The following is a 25306-nucleotide window of genomic DNA, read 5'->3' as shown; positions in this document are numbered from 1 at the left end:
CACCTTAAATTATGGAAAGACAAGTTTCAGAAATTTGTAGCTGAGATCAGCTTACTTGAAACAGAAATCGCTGGAGACAAAAAATGTTAGAACACTTGATAATTCAGATGAATTGGTGTAGGCTAAATGTGGAACTAGCATAAGAGTGAGAAACTTCTGGGAACCACAGATTGTAAAGGCGCCCATATTTTATGCATATTACTTGTAGAAACCTTTCCAGAGGGATTGGAAGAGCTCCCCGTGGTTACTTCCTCTTCCCTCTTTGCAGTCCAGGCTCCTGACAGGCAATCTCCTCAGACCCCAGGGAACTTGAGTGGGCCTAAGCCATCAGTCATACATCCTTAGCATTGCCACGGAGGCAGGAGAGGCTCCCACCACTGTCATTGTGCTCACCAGCAATGAGCCAGGCTACTGGCTTATCGGCACTCCCTCTGTCGGAGTTCACTGACCACCAGGGGCATCTCCTGCATTGAGTGTCTGCCCCCTGGTGGTCATCTCACATCATAGTGACCAGTCATTCCACCATTCAGTCATTTGCATATTAGCCTTTTATTATGTAGGATACGCTGTAGATGAGGCCCCCTAGAACCATAAGAAATGCAAAAAAAATCACTGTTAACTCATTCTCTAATTGCCTCCACTTAAAATCAAATTTCCCCCCTGTGGGGCATGTGCTGTGCCTTGGGAACCACTGGGCTTGACACTTTTCCTCTCTGAGTTTCATTTCTGAATACATACACATATACCATGGAAATTGTAATCTCTTCTCTGCCTACCTCACTGGGTTGTCATGAGGAGGTTCTGAGCTAATAAACCTAGAAATGTTTCATCAAGTAAGTGATGTCTAAATGGGAAGGGATTGTTAATTTTAAACTCATGGGTACCCTGCAGGCAGGTGCTGATTAGGGGAGGAGGGCATGATTGTTTCCTGGGACTGTAGCTATGGAAGCTTTGCAGAGGGTTCCGCAGATTAGGGGAGGAGGGCATGATTGTTTCCTGGGACTGTAGCTATGGAAGCTTTGCAGAGGGTTCCGCAGATTAGGGGAGGAGGGCATGATTGTTTCCTGGGACTGTAGCTATGGAAGCTTTGCAGAGGGTTCCGCAGGCCTTGGAGGGGCGGGCTCTGGCCAGCAGCCCTGTAGCAGTGGTCATCCCTGGAGGCGCTGGTGGGGGGCGGGGCATTAGGGGGTCACTAGGGGGGCAGCAAGGCCAAAGGGGGAGTAACCGTCAAACCTTCCCGCTTGGCGCCATTCTTTAAATTGTACTTGGCTGTTTCCCAGCTGTACCTGCTCAAGGCAGGGCTCCAATCTCCTGGAGCAGGGTGAGGGTCGGGATAGGGTTTAGCCAGGCAGGCTAGGAGTGTGAGGCCACACCCCCAGTAGGGGAAGGGTCTGACCCTAGGGGGCCACTGAAGCCTGCCTCCACCCAGATCTGGAGTTGTAGGGAGGAGAGGCGTGCTCGGCCCCAGTGGAGGGGGCACCGCAGTGGTGGGCCATGGGCCCCAGGGGTGCTGACGAGTGGTCGCCAGTGTGCTATTGTTGTGATCACCCCTGGTGGGGGTGGCAGGGCAAGAGGTCAGGAGTCAGAGGTGTGGGCTGCACCTACCCCCAAGACTATCTTCTCTCGGTCTAGTCAGCCTCCCCATCCACCCGGGGTTGCAGGGGCTGTGGTAGGGTGTCCATGCAGAGGGATTGGAAGAGCTCCCCGTGGTTACTTCCTCTTCCCTCTTTGCAGTCCAGGCTCCTGTCAGGCAATCTCCTCAGACCCCAGGGAACTTGGCTCCAGCTGCCTGCCCCCTGCTGCGCATGCATCAGTATGCAAATTGGTCATTAAGGGGGCACTGTCACAGACAAATTAGCATATTACCTCTTTATATATATATATATATATATATATATATATATATATATATATATGTGTGTGTGTGTATATATATATATATATATATATATATATGTGTGTGTGTGTGTGTGTGTGTGTGTGTGTGTGTATAAAATTAGTTTCTTAAGTAAAAGATGAAAAAAATAAAAATGTGCAGTAGTGAAGGTCATTCACTTCCTCTACTGTTCTGTTTGGCACACCTGTTTCCTAGTCAGGACAGTATTGAAGTTCCCTGCGTTCCATTGCTCCTCAGTGTTGTAAGCCAGTCCTGATTTTTAAGCAGGCAGTACATCTTTGTTTCTTATATTCTTTTATTTTTGTTTATACAAGAGTCAATTTGTGATTCGACCCCTGGGTTGCAATGTTTCTGGATTGACCTCCAGGTCTATAGGTCCTCTCTAGCTAGTTTTTAGATTTTGTTTTCCCTGTGGCACTTAATACCAGTTTGGGGGACTGGGTTGCCCCAGTGCTGGTTCTCTGATGGTTATTCCCTGCTCTGATCCCCCAGTTTCCAGAAAAACAACTTTCCCCTGCAGTCTCTTAGATTGTCCCCAATTGGGATATCCTATGTATTGGGTTTAGTAATCAGAAGCAAAGATTTAAAGAGGAAAAAAAAAAGAGCCAGAGTAAGTGTGAGAACCTTGCACAAGTCTGTGCAGTGCAGCCGGCACACTTTTAAAAATTTTAGGCTGTCCTTTTGTGCCCAGATCAAAATGGGTTGCTCTTTAGAGTTCCCTTATGTTAGCAGCTCTGCGGACCCCCTTCTACATTCATGGATTACATCAGCCCCAACAACCATGGATTTTTCTAGGTGCAGACTTCCCCAGGTTCTCCAGCTCCTGCTGTGCAAGTTTCTCTCTCCTGCAGGGACCACAGACCTCTCCTTATCCCAGGGAAATCTGACCTTTTTGTGAGGGGGTGTAGAGCTTCTCTGAATCCACATGCTTGCGCCACTTGGGGACTGGTGTTCTAGGGTTCACAACTGTTCAGTGGGTGCAGTAGCTGTAGATTCCCCGGGCTTTTCAGGCTTCCGATAACATCCACTTTTCCCTTCAAGATGGCGCGGTCTCCGCGTCAGAGCTGGTAGCTCCTGGAGGGAACCCAGAAGCAGTGGGAGCTGCCAGGTCAGGGGAGCCCAGTCTGACAGTCCCCCACAGTCTCCTGGAGTATAGCTGTCCCTCAACTCATCAACAAACACTCCCCGTGCGACCACACACTCTCCCTTTGTTTTATCACACACACACTATCTTTCAGTATGCCTTCCCCTCAGCAGCCATCTTCTTTCCTCCTCTGTACCACAGCTTTTTTATCCACTTATCCAGTAATGGGCATTTAGGCTTGTTTACAGATCTTGGTTATTGTAAATAACACTGCTATGAATACAATGGTATATATATTCTTTCAAATTGTTATTTCAGGATTCTTGGGATATATTCCCAGAAGTGTGATAATTGGGTCAAATATTTATTCTTAAATATTTTATGCTATTGTAAATTAAATTGTTTTATTAATTTTATTCTGGAATGGTTTATTGTTAGCATATCAAAACACAACTGATTTTTGCATATTTATTTTGTATGTTGCATCTTTCTTAAAATAATTTATTAGTTATAATAGATTTTTGGGACATCTTTAAGGTTTTTTACATATAGAATCATGCCATCTTTTAACAGTGATAAGTTTACTTTTTCCTTTCTGATTTGAATTCCTTTTATTTCTTGTTCTTGTCTAATTGTTCTGGCTAGAAATTCCAATAATATGTTAAACAGAAGTGTTGAGAGTAGATACCTTTATTTTGTTCCTGATTTTAGAGGAAAAGCTTTCAGTTTTTCACCATTGAGTATGCTGTTAGGTATAGGGTTGTCATCTATGGTCTTTCTTTCTATACCTAGTTTGTTGATTATTTTTGTCATAAACAAATGGGACTACATCAAAATAAAAAGCTTTTGCACAGCAAAAGAAACTATCATCAAAACAACAAGAAAGCCCACTGTATGGGAGAACATATTTGCAAATGTTATCACTAATAAAGGTTTAATCTCCAACATCTACAGGGAACTTATACAACTTAATAAAAGGAAGATGAATGATCCAATAAAAAAATGGGCAATGGACGTAAATAGAATCTTTTCAAAAGAAGACAGAAGGAAGGCCAAGAGACACATGAAAACATGCTCAAAGTCACTAATTATCCAGGAGATGCAAATTAAAACAACGTAGCCGAAACCGGTTTGGCTCAGTGGATAGAGCGTTGGCCTGCGGACTGAAAGGTCCCAGGTTCGATTACGGTCAAGGGCATGTACCTTGGTTGCGGGCACATCCCCAGTAGGGGTTGTGCGGGAGGCAGCTGATCGATGTTTCTCTATCATCGATGTTTCTAACTCTCTATCCCTCTCTCTTCCTCTCTGTGAAAAATCAATAAAATATATTTAAAAAAACAAACAAACAAAAAAAAGAAACAAGGCGGTACCATCTCACACCTGTCAGAATGACAATCATTAACATATCAACAACGAGCATGCAGAGAAAAAGGAGCCCTTGTGCACTGCTGTTGGGAATGCAGACTGGTGCAGCCACTGTGGAGAATAGTATGGAGTTTCCTCAAAAACCTTAAAATGGAACTCCCATTTGACCCAGTAATCCCACTTCTAGGAATATATCCCAAGAAACTAGAAACATCAATCAGAAAAGATATATGCACCGCTATGTTCATAGCAGCACAATTCACCATAGCTAAGATTTGGAAACAGCCTAAATGCCCATCAGCAGATGAGTGGGTTAGAAAACTATTGTACATCTACACAGTAGAATACTACGTTGATATAAATAAGAAGGAATTCTTACCACTTGCAGCAGCATGGATGGACCTGGAGAGCATTATGTTAAGTGAAATAAACCAGGCAATGAAAGAAAAATACCACATTATCTCACTCGTTTTTGGAAAATAAAGAACAGTATAACCTGATGAACAAAAAGATAGATACAGAAACAGTAAAGCACCTAACAGACTGTCAAATTACAGTGGGAAGACTGGGGAGTGTTGGGGAGGGGAGGAAAGAGATCAACCAAAGGACTTGTATGCATGCATAGAAGCACAACCAATGGACACAAGACACTGGGAAGGTGGGATGAGGGCATGTGACAGGAGATAGGGGAGGCTGGAGGAAGGTCAATGGGGGAAAAAAAGGAGATATATGTAATACTATATGTAATACTTTAAAAAATAATAAAAATAAAATAAAAGCTGTGGTACATTTACATAATGGAATACAACACATCCCTGAAAAGTAAGGGAATCTTGTTTTTTGCAACAGCATGGATGGACCTGGAGATTATCATGCTAAGTGAAATAAGCCAGTCAGAGAAAGTTAAATACTATACAATTTCACTTATATGTGGAATCTAATGAACCAAAAAAAAATTGATGGACAAATTAGAAACAGAGTCATGTATACATGAAACATACTGACAGCTGTCAGAGAGGAGAGGAAGAAGGGACAGGGGACTGGATAAAAGAACATGAAGGTATTAGCCAAAGAACATGTATGTATAGCCTATGGACACAGACATTAGTGGGGGCTGAGTTGATGTGGGCAAAGAGGGGGCAGATGGGGAAATCTTTAATAATGTTAACAATAAAAATAAAGAAAAAAGTATAAAACAAGGTGGTACAGAACATGTACACTTAAAATGAAAAAAAAGACATTAAAGAATACACAAATAAATGAAAAGACACCCCTGTTCATAGATTAGGAGAATTAATATTGTTTAAATGTTCATACTACCCAAAGTGATCTACAGATTCAATGCTATCCCCAACTATATCCCAATGGCATTTTTTACAGTCATAGACAAAACAATTTTAAAATTCAAATGAAATCTCAAATGTACCAGAATAGCCAAAGTGATCTTGAGAAAGAACAAAGCTAGAAGCATCACACTTCCTAATTTTAAAATGTATTACAAAGTTATAATAATTAAAACAGTTTTAATTATTAAAGACATACATATAGGTAAATGAAACCAAATAGAGAGCCCAGAAATAAATTCATGCATATACGATATGGGAAACTGATCTTTAACAAGAGTACCAAGGACACAGATGGGGAAAAGAATACTCTCTTCAACAAATGGTGTTGGGAAACTGTATTTCAACATGTAAAAATAGAGAAAAAATTGTACTCATACCTTAGGCCATACACAAACAGCAACTGAAAATGGGTTAAAATCTTAAAAATAAGAATAGAAACTATAAAACTTCTAGAAGAAAACATATGAACAAGTTTCTTGACATTGGTTTTGGCAATGATTTCTCAGATGTAACACCCAACAGAGGTAACAATGGCAAATGCTATGAAAATGTCAAACTTGCTGTTTGTATTGTTTAGCCAAAATGCAATTGACTACCTGAGTCCATTTTTAAACATTTCAACTGGCTCCTTTGGTGTAATGTAGCACCTTAAGTGTTTTTATGAAGATATATTCACAGAAGAATTTACATATTTGAGTTCTGGTCAAATACAAACTATATAATTCTCTTTCAATTATAACAGTTTGCCCAAAGTTATTATTGTAATAAAAACTAAGAAGTAAAACAAAATATAATGTTAATTACTAATTTGTATAGTGTTGCCATAACTCTGATCAAGATGGATTGCTTAGAATCTTTATGTATTAGTGTGATATTTTATTAGAATTTACAAAAAGAGAAAATAGAAAAAATATTTGTAGTAAATATATGTAAGAAGATGAAATATGAAAAACAGTTTTTGGTTTTAGTAAGTATTTGAAGGTCCTGAGGACTTTTGCTTATTAAAGCAAATGTGTCACAGTTTAGTCCCAAAGAAGTCACTTTTGCAGGTAAGAAGTAGAATTTGACTTTTATTGAATTGGCCTCTCCTGTAACAATGGCATTGACCATTTTCCTAAGAATGGCAACCAGAACTCTAATAAATGCTAATTGTGGTTGTGCTTATGGGAAGATTTGACACAGGTCACAGTCCACTAAGAGTAGAAGAGAGACCACTGACTTCTTCAGTTTGGCTCTTAACTAGTCTCCAAATGATAATGATCCACAGTCCCTACTTCCCTGGCTTTGATTTAGTGACCCTGAAAAAGCAGAGGACTATATTTCCATTTTGTAATTCCAACTCAGCTATCACAGTTACTTGCTTTATGCTAAATTAAAGTATGTTGAGAATCTGTTCAAACAGAGCTATCCTAAAAGCAATGTGGCTGCAGTTTTTATATGACCATGTTTTTATTTGTGTGTGTGTGTGTGTGTGTGTGTGTGTGTGTGTGTGTGTTTTAGGATCAGATACTTATTCTTCAGTTACTTCACATTATACAACAGAAATGGAATTCTGCCTTATTTTTGATGAATCATACTAAATCACATTGCTTTGGGTAAATTGATTTTTATGATTCCTTTCTATATGAAAACAGTATGCCAAATATAGAGGATATGAACTTTTTATTAGATAAGGGCCACATTCTGTCTCGATTTTCCTTTAATGTGTATCCTCATGGAGGAAGAAGAAGGCTCACAATTATTTGTGCTTCAGTTTTTTTAAATGACATTATCATTCAATTTCTAGTTTTACAAAGACTTTAGTTTAACCAAATAAACTACTAGTAATAGTAGTGGGTTTAAGTACTCATAATTACAACTTCAGAGAATGTGATCCTTATTCTGAATTCCATTGATAAGTTCCATTCACAGGAACTCAGGTCTTTATTACTAAAACTGAGGTTTTTTTCTAAAAAATAAATATTTTGTCCCTGGCCAGTGTGGCTTAGTTGGTTGGATAATCATCCCATACACTCAAAGTGAAGTGTGAGGTTTTGATTCCCGGTCAGGCTACATACCCAGGTTGCTGGTTCAATTCCCGGTCTGGGTGCATATGGCAGGCAACCAACCAATCAATGTTTCTCTCTCATATTTATGGTTCTCTCTTCCTCTCCCTCTCCCTTCCTCTTTCTAAAATCAATAAGTATATATATTTGGGTGAGGAGTAAAAAACAGTAAGAAAAGAAATATTTTGGTATCTACCACTTCTGATAGCTACCCTAAAATAACTGATATTTGGAAAACACAAAATGGTGTCAGCAACCTTGAAATATATTCAGCAATTTATTAACTGAATGGATGTTCTTTTGATCAAAGAGCTCAATCAATCTCTTCACTCCATTAAGTTGTATAGCTTCATCGATTTTCATCAGCTTTACGGTATCTGAATGGCACTCATTTCTAATACCCATCACGAGCTGCTGCTGCAGATGAGAAAGTTTTTTTCTCCAATTGCCATCATTTTTACTGATTTTCCTTCCTGGTTCCTGACATGCAAATTTATGTAAAGGGGGTGGTATTTTGGGGGATCAGGGAGGGATGTGGAAAGATTGGGACTAGATTTGCATTAACCCTTCACCACAAAATATATTTTATATCAGTCTCAATTCTAAGCCTGTTTCTGCAAAGTATGTCAAAGCTAATTGAATATGGAGCCAGCCAAGAAATATGGTGAAAGGCCCATGTCTATCTAAACCATAAAGCAATAGGAAATTATAGGCTGGAGACATTCCTAATCTGTGCATGGGACTTGAAATAAAAACATAGGCATGAAATGACTCAAATAACAAAGCAGTGGCATGTTGCAAAATGCTTTGCACTTAATAGCTCAGTAATACCATCTTTTAATTTATTTCTTGCAGGTTCTATCATTGGTGTCTCCATTCTGTTAAATATTTCTCTGAATTGAGAAAGATTAAATGTTGATGGAAAGAAAAAAGGTCATATTTGACTTCCCCCAATTGTCACTATTCGTGCTCAAATTTGTTTACACACACACACACACACACACACACACACACACACACACACACACACACAGATTTATGACCCATATATTAAACCTTTTTTTTTATTGTCCAAAGTTTTACATATGTCTCCTTTTCCCCTGATTGACTCCCCCCCCAGCCCTTCCCACCCTGGGCAAGCCCCCATTGTCCCAGTGTCTGTGTCCATTGGTTATCCTAATAAGCATGCATATAAGTCCTTTGGTTGCTGTCTAATCCCCCCTCCCCTGCCATTGGTCTCTGGATCTATTCCTGTTCATTAACCTTTTGCACTCGGATGTTGAGTGTGACTCGACATGGTTAGCATCGGTAGCAGCTCTTTTTATACTCTTTGAATGTATCAATAATTTGAAATATAAAAAAATCCAAATAAATAAGTTTGTATGAAAAGAAACTCCAGTTTTTTATTCTACTGCCTCACTTTGTAAAATCTGGGGTATTTAAAAAATTAAATCCCGAGTAGAATAAAGGAATCGAGAAAAAAAAGCAAGCGAGTGCAAAGGGTTAAATTATGTTGATCATTATATCCCACATATGAGTGAGATCATGTGATATTTACCTTTCTCTGACTGGCTTATTTCACATAGCATAATGCTCTCCAGTACCATCCAAGCTATTGCAAATGGTAAAAGTTCCTTCTTTTTCATAGTGTCATAGTATTCTATTGTGTAGATGTATCACAGTTTTTTAATACACTCATCTGCTGATGGGCACTTAGGCTGTTTCCAACAGTTATTAAACCTTTGATGAATATTCAAGATTGCAAATAGTACTTGCTTCTTTCTAACTCAAAACACTTTTCAATATTTAAAGACTGAGCTCAATTTAATGAATGTTTGACTTATGACATACAAAATATGTCATAAATGATAGAACCTGAAAGAAATAAATTAAAGGATGGTATTTCTGAGCTATTAAAAGCAAAGCATTTTGGAACATGCCACTACTTTGTTATCTTTTCTTTGTCCATATACCCTGCTTCTCTTACTCCTGCTGCCACCACTAACTTTTTCAAGTACCTTTTCACAATAGTTCATATCCACAATTAGAGTTAAATATATACAAGTAGAGTTACTAAATGGATTATCACATATAGCTCATCCGTATTAAGATAAAAATGTATTATTATGAATGAATAAACATAGTTTGAGATCTTGAATGAATGGTAAGTTTTTACAGGAAAGAAAAAGAGAAAAATATTTCAGACATGAAGCTTTATTACGATCATATAAATGGAGGATGATTGTGAAGACCATATATAGCAAGTTGTGGCAATGAAGTATCTAAGCAATCCAAAGGCACATCACAATTTCATTACAAGATAGCTCTTTTTAGGGATAGTATTTGATAGCAAAGTGCTCAGATCTTGAAAGTCCCTGGCAGAGTGAAACAAAAAGAAGGAAATAAATGTATTCTCTCTCTCTCTCTCTCTCTCTCTCTCTCTCTCTCTCTCTCTCTCTCTCTCTCTGTGTGTGTATCTATCTATCTATCTATCTATCTATCTATCTATCTATCTATCGATATACATATGTCTCCTTTTCCCCCAATTGACCCCCCAAGATATATATATATATATATATATATATATATATATATATATATATATATATATATATATATATATCTTGACTATAGTGCTTAACTGTAATCATGCTTTACATCCTTTATTTATGATTCCCTTTCACTAGCCTGTAAATTAGGCATAGAAGATCTAATTACACCTTTTTTGTTTCTCTTGTTATTTTAAAAATTGTGGTAAGAGGAGAACAGGAGAGATTAAGTGCCCTATCCTAAGTCACACAGCTAGTTCACGGTAGAACCAGTACTAAATCCAAAATTTTAGTATGTTTCAGTATTTTTCAAATTGTTCCACATGGATTCCTAGAGTTTCTAGGAAATTCTAGTGGTTGTTGTAAGGTAAAGGGACAAAAGACAGTGGATGGGTCTCTAAATAGGTCTTACTTTATCTCTCCCTTTTAAAATTATGTAAATTACTAGAAGCCCAGTGCACAAAATTCGTGAACTGGGGGGGGGGTGTCCCTCAGCCCAGCCTGCACCCTCTACAATCTGGGACCCCTCGAGGGATGTCCGACTGCCTGTTTAGGCCCGATCCCACCGGGAAGTTGGACAACCCTCTCACAATCCAGGACTGCTGGCTCCCAACTGCTTGCCTGCCTGCCTGCCTGCCTACCTGCCTGATTGCCCCTAACCGCTTCTGCCTGCCAGCCTGATCACCTTCTAACCACTCCCCTGCCAGCCTGATTGATACCTAACTGCTCCCCTGCCAGCCTGTTTGCCCCTAACTGCCCTCCCCTGCAGGCCTGGTCCCCCACAACTGCTCTCCACTGCAGGCCTGGGTCCCCCGCAACTGCCCTTCCCTGCAGGCCCAGTCACCCCCAACTTCCCTCCTCTGCTGGCCTGGTGACCCCTAACTGCCCTCCCCTGCAGGCCTGGTCCCCCCTAACTACTCTCCACTGCAGGCCTGGGTCCCCCGCATCTGCCCTTCCCTGCATGCTCGGTTACCCCCAACTTCCCTCCTCTGCCAGCCTGGTCCCTCCCAACTGCCCTCCCCTGCTGGCCATCTTGTTGTGGCCATCTTGTGTCCACATGGGGGCAGCAATCTTGTGTGTTGGAGTGATGGTCAATCTGCATATTACTCTTTTATTAGCTAGGATAGAGGCCTGGTGCACGGGTGGGGGCCGGCTGGTTTGCACTTAAGGGTGTCCCGGATCAGGGTGGGGGTTCCCTTGGGGTATGGGGTAGCCTGGGCGAGGGCCTGTGGTGGTTTGCAGGCTGACCATGCCCCCTGGTGACCCAAGTGGAGGCCCTGGTATGTGGGGTTTATTTATCTTCTCCAATTGAAACTTTGTAGCCTGGAGAGGAGCCAAGCCTTCTGCTTGCTCGGTGGCAGCAGCCATTTGTGTTGGGGTTTATGTATCTTCTATAATTGAAACTTTGTAGCCTTAAGCGGTGGCCTGGGCAGGCCAGGGTGTGTGGAAAGCTTGGCTTCCTCCATTGCTGGGGGAAACCCTAGCCTCCTGCTCTTTCCAGCTCCATGGCTGCCGCCATTTCTGTTTGGGTTTGTTTACCTTCTATAATTGAAACTTTGTAGCCTTGAGTGGAGGTCTAGGCCGGCAAGGACAGGTGGAAAGCTGGGCTTCCTCCATTGCCTGGGAAACCCAAGCCTCCCTCCTGCTCTCTGTGGCTGTAGACATCTTGGTTGGGTTTATTTGCATATTTGCTCCTGATTGGTTTGTGGGTGTGGCTTGTGGGCATGGCCTATGGGTGTAGCGGAGTGATGGTTAATTTGCATATTACTCTATTATTAAATAGGATTAGTCTCAGTGGTTGGTTATTTTCTTACTATTCCTAGATTTTTTATTTGTTTAACATGGTATCCTTCACATTTTTCTTTGATGCACTCACTCTCATCCCCATTTAATATACTTGATTCCACTGTCCAGAAAAATGAGGCCATAGATGAAATGTGCAGGAAAACAATAAAAATATTACTAACATTGAACTTCCAAGGTCCCAGTCTTAGCATAATCCTTATCTTTTGAAGAACACTTAGATAAACATTTCACCTGTCACAGGAGGAAGAAAAAAGAGTTTCATGAGCTCCAGAAGAGACAACACTTTGGAGAGAATGTGAAGTTGTAAACAACATGGAAACCCAGTCTGAGATCTGGGGAAATGGGAAACATAACCCTCCTTAAGTTTGAATTTCCTCAGTAGAAGATCTTTGAATCTTTCTCTGGTGAAAAACAGGTACCCTGCAAAGCTCATGGAAAAATATTTATTTCACATCATGTTACAAGAATTGATAGTATGGCTTGTCTAAAAATTGGAGTGTCAGAAAGAGCTTCTTAAATTTCCTGAAGGTCTGGTATGGCTAGGCCAAATACACAAATTTTCTCAAGGTTCTCAAGACAGGTGCACAAGTTAGCTGAGAAGAGAGATATCCAGATGACACACAGGAGCTCTTTTGGATGGTATGAGAGAAGACTATAGCAGAAATCAAGAGTAGATAACCCAGCAAGGAGTCAGTTAAGGACACCATTACATCAAAATGATGCCAGCAAACAAGGGAATATAGCCCAGTATTAGAGTTAAGTACATATTGGAAAACCAAAACAAAGTTCAAGAATGATGTCAATGTGGCATTTGTATATATCCCCTTGTAAGCTTAGGATATATCACAAGGAGAAGGAAAGGGTAATTGAAATATCATTAATTTGATGACATTTAAATTGAAATGACTTAGAAATATAATAAAAGTAACTGGGTTTGTCTGAAAGTAATTTGATTACTATTTCTGTCTCAGACAAAATGAGGATGCCTGTAGAAATTAATTTTAATTTTGGAAAAATATAATATTTAAACACCTAAGTTCATGGTACTGAGAAATTTGGACTTAATATTAATATGTCAGCTTTCCATATAAGATTTTATTTTAACAGAAAATACCATCAAGTAAAATAAAAAAAAAAGAAAAAAGAAAATAGATCTTAACCTGTGAGAAACTGATAGTCTGCCTCTTAGGGGTAAAACACATAAGTGAGCAAGTGGGCACATTGGTTTCTAACAGTTCATGTTCATTTTTCTCAGCATTGCAAGAGTACTAGAATGTTATTAAACTTTCAGTCTGGTGTATATAATGTTAAAATGAGGTTAGCTTTGACATTGACCTAGAGTCATAGCTTTCTGTAATATTAGGACTGAAGTTCCTTATCTTCTCCATTTTACTATTGAGAAAACTGATATTGAGATCAGGGAAATTACTTGACTTCCTTTACCCTATGCTCTGATAGTACAGCCGTTGATAGTGAGCAACTTTTCATTCTATTAAATTTCTGGCCCGCATTACACTCATGTTAAAAAACAAACAAAAATAAAAAGTAAGAATAATATTCCATAGGATTGTTATTACTTTGGGAAACAATGAAAACTAAATGAATAATTGGTCATAAAATATTTAGGAAATGTTAATTACTATACAAATGTGAAGGAACTCTATTAATGTCATTAATAAAATCATATAGTGACTCTATGAACCAGTGTCTAGATTAAAATCTCCCAGATGGAGAAAATAATATTTTTGTCAGAATTAATGGTGCATGGTGAAAATTAAATTATTCCTTTAACATATAGGGATAGATAATTTAAACACTGTAGCATGGCTTTGACTACCCTCTTCATTAACTTAGCTTGCATGAAATTCACAAACATTATTAGGGGTCATAAAATTACAGTGCCTTCCTTGGAATTGAATACAGAATTGGCCTCTGTGACCTTCATCAGTCTCAGAGACTTCCTCACACTGACCAAAGCAATAGTACTTTTTATTATATCCAAATTTGTCAACCATTAATTTCAACTGGCACTTTGATTTTCACGTTACTTCACAGACCTAAAAGGAGAGTCTGATAATATTTTATTACCCGCCTTGTAACGTTGAAGATGTCAATCAAATATTTTATAACTCTTCCTTGCCAGCAACATCTTTATGCTTTGTAATATTAATATATTCCATAGGGTAAAAAAAAAGTCACTAAAGGCTACTTTTTTATTTTAATTTAGGTGACACTCACACAATTGATTTGGATGTTTGCTTATTTTCCATTTGTTTTTTGTTTTGTTTTCCAAAGAAAATAATCACTTTTATTATCATGGATCTTGGTATATCTGAGGGAAAACACAAGCAAACCAAACAACACACATATAAATAACTTGCTTTTCTAAAAAATGGATTTTCTACATATTATGTCCAGATGTTATCACCACCCATTTATTTCACAAGAGCAGCTTGCTGAGAGTTGTACCTGATTGGCTGTGGTCCTGGCCCTGCCAAATGTGATCATAATCCACAGTTGCAGGTGTTAGCAGAGGTCCTCAGGACTTCATCACCAACTCTTGATTTTGATGATACTGCAATTCTGTGACAGTGTAAAGTGGGCAACTTCAGGACTTGCTTGATCTGCACCTTTCCCCCCTTCGGGGCACTTATCTATTATATTATAAAACACCTTTGGATTGTGAATCCTATGTTACCTGTCTTCAGATCTATCTTGTGACCTGCTTCAAGCCTCCCTGTTTTTAAGACACTGGCTCAGACTTGTAGTATTTCATATAGCAGCTTTCCCCAGCTTTAAAGGGAGAAATTACAGCTTGCCCAGAAATCTGTTGCTTCGCTAATTTTGAATTCAGAGAAAATACTTATTTTCATTATACCATATTGATTTCATCAGCCATTCATGTTGAGTTCAAGAGCCTCACCCTGACATTTAAATATGTAGTTAAAGATATATTATTGCAAAAACAAAACAAAACTAGACAAAACACTACCACTTTCCTTTTCTCTCTGAGAAATCTTTATATTTAGAGATTGTTATAGATAATATATCAAGAGTCCATTAAGTCATTTGACAAGTATTCTTATAATATTTTTGAGAATAAGATTCATTGGGTAAATGGTGAGGTAGAAGTATATGCTAATTCTCCCCTTTACAGTGCAGGACAAAGCTGGTAAATATCACACTTGTTCAATATAATAGGTACACTCTAGGTCAAGTATATGTTTCCTTTTTTATTTAATTTATTGGAGTGACATTGGTTAACCCTATATAATAAAGAGCTAATATGCAAATGGTTGTCACTACCTCGAGCCCTTGCACCTGGGCCGAGGGACCTGAGGCCAGACTGGGGGACCTGAGGCTGTGCCCCCCGCCTGGCAGAGCTTGATGGGGGACCTGAGGCTGTGCCCACCACCCTGCAGGGCTTGACAGGGGTGGGGCTTGCCAGGTGCAGGTCTTGTGCAATTTTGAGGCCCACATAGGTGGGTGGGAACTTGACTCTGGGTCCCGCAGCTTGCCTCAGACTCTGACAGGAGGTAGATTTTCATACACATTTTACTAAATTTCTTTCATCTCTGACACTTCTATTATAAAGAAAGAGCAAATAGCAATATTAAAATATTTCCTCTAATCAATTCCCTTTTAATTTGCATGAATTTCGTGCACCAGGCCTCTAGTAAGATTATAAAGGTTTCATGTATACATGTCTATGATACATGATTTGTATATTGCATTGTGTGCCCACCACCCAAAGTCAAATCATCATCCCTCATCATATATTTGACCCTCTTTACTCTTTTCTATCCTCCACCCACCCTTAACTCTGGTAACCACCATACTATCTGAGTTTTTGCTTGTTTGTTTTCATTGTTTATTCATTTATTAATTTCAGTTTAAAATACATATGAGTATAATTATATGGTTCTTAACTGCCTTTGTCTGAGTTATTTTGCTGAGTATGATATTCTCAAGGTCCATCCATGTTATTGCAAATGGCAGTATTTTATCTATTCTTATGGCTGAGTAATATTCCATTGTGTATATGTACCATGTCTTCTTTGTCCAATCATCTAGCAAAGGGCACTTCAGTTGTTTCCATGTCTTGGCCACCATGAATAATGCTGCAATGAACATAGGGGTGCATATACCTTTGTGAATAAATGTTTTCAAATATTTCCCATAGATATGCAGAAGAGCATTTGCTATTTCTTATGGTAAATTTACTCATTTTTTAGGAACTTCCATACTGTTTCCCATAGTGGCTGTACCAGTTTACATTCCCTCAAGCAGTGAATGAGGGTTTACTTTTCTACACAACCTCTCCAACACTTGTTATTTCTTGTCAAGTTGATAAGATCAATTCTAACAGGTGTGAGGTGATATCTCAATATAGTTATGATTTAAATTTCCCTAATAGCTAGAATAGTTGACCATATTTTCATATATCTGTTGGTCATTTGAATGTCTTTTTGGGAGAACTGACTGTTCAGGTCCTCTGTCATATTTTAATTCAATTGTTTGTGTGTTTTTTTTGGGTTGAATTGTATGAATTCTTTATATATTTTGAATATTAACCCCATGTCAGAGCTGTTGTTTGCAATTATTTTCTCCTATTCTGTTGGCTTCCTTTTTGTTTGGTTGATAGTTACTTTTGCTGTGCAGAAGCTTTTTAGTTTGATACTAGAAGCCCGTTGCACAACGTTTCGTGCAATAGACGTTCCTTCACCTGGCTGCCGGCACCAGTTTTTCCGCCAGCAGCAGTTTTCCTCTGGCCACCGCCGATTTGAGCACCTCCCACCAGCGCAATCAGCCACCCCGAGAGGAACTCCGATCCGGAGGCACTCCGATTGGCGGGTGGCCAGAGGAAAACTGCTGCTGGCGGAAAACTGGTGCTGGCAGCCACGCAATCGGCCACCCCGAGTTCCGCCACCCCGAGTTCCGCCACCAGCTCCTTTCGCCAGCTCCATCAGTCCTCCTGCAGTGCTGGCTGTTGGGGCCTGCAGGAGGAATGGGGGGGGGCAGGGACTAACTCGTTGAGCCCCCCCCCCCCCCCGGCTCATCCTGTCAGCCTAATTAGCCACCCCAAGTCCCGCCCCCAGCCTGTCACAGGCCCAATCGTGGGTGTAGCAGAGTGATGGTTATTTGCATACTTCCCTTTTATTAGGTAGGATAATCTCATTCATTTACATTTGCCTTTACATCCCTTGCCTTTGGCATCAAGTTCATAAAATCTTCTCTAAGATCAAGGCTCATAAGTTTATTACCTATGCTTTCTTCTATGTAATTTATTGTTTCAGGTTTTATATTTAGGTCTTTGATTCATTTTGAGTTAATTTTTGTATAGGGGGCAATTAACAGTCCAGTCTCATTCTTTTGCATGTTCCTTTCCAATTTTCCCAGCACCATTTATTGACGAGGCTTTCTTTGCCCTATTGTATATTTTTGAAACCTTTGTCAAGAAATATTTGCCCATATACATGTAGGTCATTTTCTGGGCTCTCAATTCTGTTCCATTGGTATGCGTATCTGTTTTTCTGCCAATACCATGCTGTTTTGATTATCTTTACTTTGTAGTATAATTTCAAGTCACGTAGTGTGATACCCTGGCTTAATTCTTTTTCATCAAAATTGCTTTGGCTATTCAGGGTCTTTTTAAAAATTTCTTTATTGATTAAGGTATTAAATATGTGTCCTTATTCCCCCTTTAACCCCCACCTCCCATTCATGCCCCTACTCCCCTGTTGTCTGTGTCCATTGATTAGGCTTATATGCATGCATATAAGTCCTTTGGTTGATCTCTCCCCCTTAACCCAACCATCTCCTACCTTCTCTGAGGTTTGACGTTCTGATTGATGTTTCTCTGTCTCTGGATCTATTCAGGGTCTTTTGTGGTTCCATACAAATATGATGATGATTTTTTTTTATTTAAAAAGTATCATTGGAATTTTGATGGGGATTACATTGTATCTGTATATTGCTTTGGGTAATATGGCCATTTTAACTATGTTGATTCCTCCAATCCATAAACATGGAATATCTTTCCATTTCATTATGTCTTTTTTAATCTTTTAATAATGATTTGCTGTTTTCAGGATATAGGTTCTTCACATTATTTGTTAAGTTTATGCCTAGCTATTTTATTCTTTTGGTTGCAATTTTAAAATCATTTTTTTCATTTATTTTTCTAAAATTAAATGGCTAGTGTATAAAAATGCAGTGGATTTTTGTATATTGATTTTTGTATCCTGCAACTTGACTGTATTTGTTTATTGGTTCTAATTGCTTTTTGGTGAAGTCTTTAGGATTTCTATATAAAGAATCATGTTATCTGAAACAAAAAACACTATTGCTTCTTCATTCCTAATTTATATATATATTTAGGTCTTTATATATATATTTCTTTCTCTTGCATTATTGCTCTGGCTAGGACTTCTAGTACTATGTTGAATAAGAGCGGTGAGAGTGGACATCCTTGTCATGTTCCTGATCTCAGACGAAAAACTTTCATTTTGTCACCATTGAATATGATATTAACTGAGAATTTTTCATATATGTCCTTTATTATGTTGAGGTACTTTCTTTCTATACCCATTTTATTGAGTGTTTTAATCATAAATGGTTGTTGTATCTTATCAAATGGTTTTTCTGCATCTTTTTATAAGATAGTATGTTTTTATCATTTATTGTGTTGGTGTGGTATATTACAGTGATAGATTTTTGTATTTTGAATCATCCTGGTACCCTGGAAGGAACCCCATTTCATCGTAATGTATTATTTTTAATGTATTATTTTATTAGATTTTGCTTAGAAGTTTTGCATCTACATTCACCAGAGATATTGATCTGTAGTTTCCTTTTTTGTGTCATCCTTGCCAGGTTTTGGTATAAGGGTTATGTTTGGACTCATAAATGTGTTAAGAAGTATTGCATCTTTTTCAATTTTTTGGAAGAGTTTGAGAATGATAGGTAGCAAATCTTATTTGAATGTTTGGTAGAATTCACTAGTGAAACCATTGGATCTTGGACTTTTACTTTTTTGGAGGTTTTTGATGGCTGCTTTAATTTCCGCACAATTGATTGGTCCACTTAGGTTTTCTGATTATTCATGATTCAGTCTAGGAAGATGTTATATTTTATAGGTCCTATCCATTTCTTGTAGGTTATTGAATTTGGTGGTATATAATCTTATATAGTGTTCTAGATTGATCCTTTATATTTCTGTGATATCTGTGGTAACTTCTCTTTAACTTCAGATTTTGTTTACTTGAGCAATTTTATCTAAGTGAGTCTAGCCAGGAGTTTGTCAATTTTATGAATCTTTTCAAAGAACAAGCTTTTTCTGTATTAATTTTCATAGTCGTTTTGTTCTGTGTTTCACTCAATTCTGCTCTAACTTACTTTTTCCTCTCTCTTGCATACTTTGGGCTGCTTTTATTCTAATTTTTCTAGTTCTTTATGAGGTAATATTAGGTTGTTTACTTGAAATGTTTCTTATTTTTATACATATGCCTCTAATAATATAAACTTTCCTCTTATTACTGCTCTTGCTGCATCCCAAAAGTTTTGATATGTCATGTTGTCATTCTCATTTAGCTCTACATATCTTTTAATCTCACCTTTTGTTTTTTTACCATTTTTAGTAGCATGATTCATTTGCATGTGAAATTAATGTGCTAAGTGTGCTCTTTAATTTTTCTAATGGTGTGTTTAATATGGGTTCTTATCCTCATGGAAGAAATAGGTGTGTGTGAACAAATGCCTTGCCCAAATATAAGTAGTGGAGAAAGATTTCTCCACTTTCTCATCATCTTTTTCTAATCATCACTTTAAGAAACAATTCTCCCTAAGGTCATCAATAATATCCATATCTTCTAAACCAAGGACCAATTATTAATCCTAAATTAATTTTTTCTTCTTGAAACATTCTCTTCTTTTTACTCCTATGATTCCACACTTACCTAGCTATAGCCTGCTTCTCTGTCTATTCCTTTTTAAAAATCATCTTTTCAATTACAGGTGATATACAATATTATATTAATTTCAGGTATATAGACCAATGATTAGAAATTATATAACTTATTAAGTGATTATCCCAACAAATCTTATAGTCAGAGGTTCTAACTCCCCAAGGGATCCTGAGGAACTATGTACTTTTCTGTCATATCCCAACATTATTTTGATGTATCATTATGGTCTCAATGTTCATTGCTTACCATTTCTCTTCTTATTGTGGTCACTCAAAGATCTCATTCTTTCCTTAAATGTTTATCATGATGGAGTTGATTTGAATGGACCTTAGTTTACAATTGAATTTAGCTTACAATTGACATCTTTGAATTCTTTCAAGAGGCCATATATAATATCCTAACTCAAGTCTCATAACAAATTTGGTCATTGTCTATTAATCAGCAGATATTTAATTCCATGTGAACTTAAGACGTTAAAGCCAAATTCTCTCTCTGTATCTTCAAGTACATATAGATCATTCTTACTTTTCAGTTTATCGTACTTTTTTTTTGGTCAGTAGATCAAACTCAAGGCTGAGTTCACCAAATTCTATGAAAATGATCAAATTTGTATTATTGTTGGTTATATTTTTTACATATGATTTTCTACTGAAGGCTGATATATGATCTCCATTTTTTTCAGAATTATTAGTCCACTCTAGTTATATTCTTAGATTACTACTCCTTGAAGTATCAACATAGTCTAAGTTAAGAGAAATTAATGAACATAGAAGAGAACTCACATATGATATAGACCCAGATTTTGAAGGAACAAACTAGCTGCATCTAAATTATTCTACCTTTATTTCCAAAAAGAAAAACATATTGTACAAATTAATTATTGTAATCAACATGTTTTACTATCTGACATTACTATGACTTTAATCAGTATGTGAAAATCATTGAAACTGTAAATTCTATCTTTGCTGTCATGCAAATTTGTTATGGCCTAATTGAAAATCACATTATAAAAGTCTTGGGATTTTTTAATTTAAAAATATTGTCAAGCAGTATGCAAATTCAGTAACAGAATCTTTAGAAGTCTCAAGGGGGAATCTTGCATAGCTTATTTTTAAGAGAGTTGTATTTTATTGTAAATGTTGGTTCTTTGTACACAACCTAACATATGTTGTGAAAATGTGTTAGCTCCCTAGGTACCTCTTGAATAAAATCTGTCATGTTTTATGAGAGTCTGGACTATTTTACTTTAAATTTTATTTTAACATCTAATTCTAAACTTGGGATATTTTATGTACTTGTATGTAATCTTCAACATTTTCGATGTGACATTTCACATTTCCAAATGTAGGACACCAAGTCTTACTTGCACTATGTTTTATTTCTCTTATTATACACTCAATAATTTTCTATTTTTTAAATTGAAATATTTGATATGTAACATTCTGTGAATTTAAGGTATATAATATGCTGATTTGATACATTTTTATATTGTAATATGATTGCTCTTGTAACAACAGTTAGCTTCTTTATCATGTCACATAATTATAATTTTGTGTTTGGAAAAATAAAGATTTCATCTCTTGTGCACTATTGGAATGTAAATTTGTTAATCCATTATGGAAAGTAATATGGAGGTTCCTTAAAAAATAATAACAGTCTCTTTCTCAGAAATATAAACAAACCTTTGAGTGCATATTATTGGCTACAGTAGGACAAATGCTTACTCTTAAAACAATCACTGAGGGCAGATGAATGGTTTATGCTAATCAGGGTGTAATCTTGGAGGTTTTGGGAGGTTTCAATCATACATAGACTATATGAATTGAGAGTGAAGAAAATGATATTCCTCAAAGAAAATACTGGGTACTGTTTCAACAGAAAGGTGTTAGGCAAAAAAAATTATAGAAGTCTACTGTATAGTAAGAGGACATACAGATGGCCAATAGACATATATGAAGGGATAGTCAAGGTCACTAATGATCAGAGAGATGCACATTATAACCACAGTAAAATATCACATCACACCTGTCAGAATGACTGTCATCAATAATTCCACAAACACCAAGTGTTGGCGAGGATGTGGAGAGCAGGGAATCGCATACACTGTTGGTGGGAATGCAGACTGGTGTAGCCACTGTGGAAAATTAAAGTGATTCCACTTCTGGGAATTCATCTGAAGAAATCTGAAACAGTAATTTGAAGTATAAATGCACACCTATGTTCATTGCAGCATTATTCACAATAGCCAAGATTTGAGAACAGCCTAAATAACCATCACTGGAGGAGGGGATAAAAAAGTTGTGGTATGTTTACACAATGGAATACTACTCAGCCATAAAAAAGGAACTCTTATCCTTTGGAATAACAAGGATGGACCTGAAGAGCATTATGTTAAGTGAAATAAGCCAGAGAAAGACAAGTACCATAGGATTTCACTATTATGTGAAATGTAGTGAATACATTGAACTATCAAGCAAATAAAGACAGACTCATAGATAGAGAGCAGGATCACAGATCTCAGTGAGTGGGATGCTAGGTGGGAGGGGTTAAGAGATTGAGCAAAAAGAAAAAAAGAGAAAAACTCATGGACATGGACAGCAGTGTAGCAATTGCTGGGGGGTGGGGGGATATAGTGGGGGGTAGTGAAGCAGGGTATAGGGACATAATGGTGATGGATGGAGACAACTTGGATGGTGAACACACAAAACAGTGTACAGATGATGTGTTATAGAATTGTGCATTCGAAACCTGTATAATTTTGTTAAACTGTCATCCCAATAAATCCAATAAAAATAATAAATAAAGTGCTACAGTTTGGCAAATATCTGCCTTAAAAATAAGGAGCTTTATAATATTTATAGTGCAGAGACTGCACACCTGAAGAGAAACTCATGGAATAGACGAGGCCAGATATGATGAATGAAGAAGAGGTGGAAGTGCTCCTCCCTAGATTTAAACTGGAGGAGAATTAAGACATTTACGATGCCCTTCACTCTTTGATAATGTAGACTTTTCTGGAATGTTCTCTGGGAGAAAATTAATTCTGTCTAAGGTCCTGCACAAGCCCTTTGTGGAGGTCCAAGAGGAAGGTACAGAGGTTGTGGCCACCACTGCCACCATTATGATGTTTCTATGTGAAAGATTCACCACTGGGTTCTGTGCTGACAACCTTTTTCTTTTCTTTATTCAGCACAGCAAAACCAACAGTATTGTGTTCTGTGGCTGATTCACCTCCTCTTAAAGAAATGGTCAGCACCACATGTAGCTCTTCTCCTGTCTCCTACTGACTCATTCTACCTCTGATACTTCACAATGTGCCTGAAATCCAAAGTGACCTTTGGAGAGAATCCAAATATAGAGAGCCTAATATTTAAATCCAAAAAGAAAAAAAAAAGAATATAGACTTCGGAGTTTAGTAGCATAGTGTTTAAAGTCTTAGGTGTGGAGTCTGACAAAAAGTTCAAATTCTGCTCTGCTACTTAGCAGGTATGTTGTCTCAGGCAAATTATTAAAATTTTCTGAGCCTCAGTTTCCACATATGTAAAGTGAGAACTACAATGCTCAGTTTTACAGAGATATGGTCTCCATTTAAATAATTAATTGTGTATCTTGCACTTAGCATAATGCTTGGCACACAATAAGCACTTGATACACGGTAGCTATTATTGTTGTTATTATTAAAATAAGCATTGAGGAAAGATGTAGAAATTATAGTAATGAGGTTCTGTCTTAAATTATTAAAATTTAATGCAATAAACACTTAATGATCTAGACTAGGCAATTGAAATGCAAAGACATGGCCAAATACATACAATTTTCAAAGAATCCACATAACATGGGTATATTAAGAATGTAAAAATTTACCCCCTTCCAATCACCTTTTCTCCAAAGTGACATTTATTAAAATCTTAAACATTAAGAGAACTTGAAAATATTGGTAACATGTTCCAAGTTTTTGGAACTTTGTCTGTTTACTCTCATTTTACCTGTTCATTTATATTTGACCCTTTAGTAACTGCCAGTAAGGTTTTTCTGTTAGAAATATATTAGTTTCCATTAATAGAAAACTCAATACATAGTGTGATAAGAAAAAGAAGAGACAGAAAGGAATATATGGGTTTGCTTAACAATTGAAAATTCCAGGGGTAGAACTGACTTCAGGATCAGCTATTTTTAGGGTCAAATGATATCATCAGGACTGATCTAATCTCTGTCATGACTTCCTCCAGCTGGTTTGGCCTCATACTGCTCTATACAGTACAAAGGTAGTACCACTGTCTTCAGTGCCTACATCATCTCAGGTTTTAGTCCACGAAAAGAAGAATAATGGTTTATTTTCTAGAAATATCGGCAGGCCTTTGATGGTATATTATTGGGTACACTAGAACAAATGCTGATTCTTAAAACAATCACGGTGGTGGGGCAGATAAATGGTTTAAGCTAATTAGGGTACAACCTTGGAGGGTAAAACATATGGGTTGAGAGTGAAGAAGAGGATATTCTTCAAAGGAAATATTCATTACTGTTTTAACAGAAGGGTGTTTTGCTAAAGAAAAGAAAATGTCTACTTTATAGTAAGGTTTTTTCAAGCTGAAATATTTAAAAGATACTAGTATACCCAAAGATGACTTAAAGACTAATGATCATATGGCTATAAACTTCCCTTGGTATGCTACAGCAAATTGATCAATATAAATAAAATCAGATTGATTTGATTTAGTCAGTATAATTTTATGAATTATCACATGGTATCACTGATTATTTTACTCCTTAAAATTTTTGACATAATGCATGATGGAACTGTGCCTAAAACCCATTGCTAAAAGAAGGCTTATTACCTATTTGCAAGTTATAAATACACAATGATTTTAAAGTAGTATCAGAGAAGTAACTTTTTTTCCAAATATTACTCAAGGCTAGAAAATTTAAATAATTGAACTGCATAATTTTAATTTTCCTATATCACATAATACATTTGATAAAAGTGGTAAACTCTCAGAAATATTGCTTTCAGTCAGAAGAATAATAACTGAGTAAAGACAAAGTGACAAGAAGATGCAAAGTTGAAACAATTACAAAGGTGATTATTAAGTTTAGTATTTTGGACCCTATTAGCATGAACTTAAATTCTAGAACTGGTGTGTTACAGAATCAATTTCTTTCAAACCTCATCCTTCTATGAAGTTATTGGCTTTATTTGGAGGAAAAATCATTCATCTTTAGAATGTTTTTGAAAATGAAGCTGAG

Source organism: Eptesicus fuscus, chromosome 1 (assembly GCF_027574615.1).
Source record: "Eptesicus fuscus isolate TK198812 chromosome 1, DD_ASM_mEF_20220401, whole genome shotgun sequence".
NCBI lineage: Eukaryota > Metazoa > Chordata > Mammalia > Chiroptera > Vespertilionidae > Eptesicus > Eptesicus fuscus.
The sequence above is the reverse complement of the archived record's forward strand: the minus strand, read 5'-3'. Positions refer to the sequence as shown.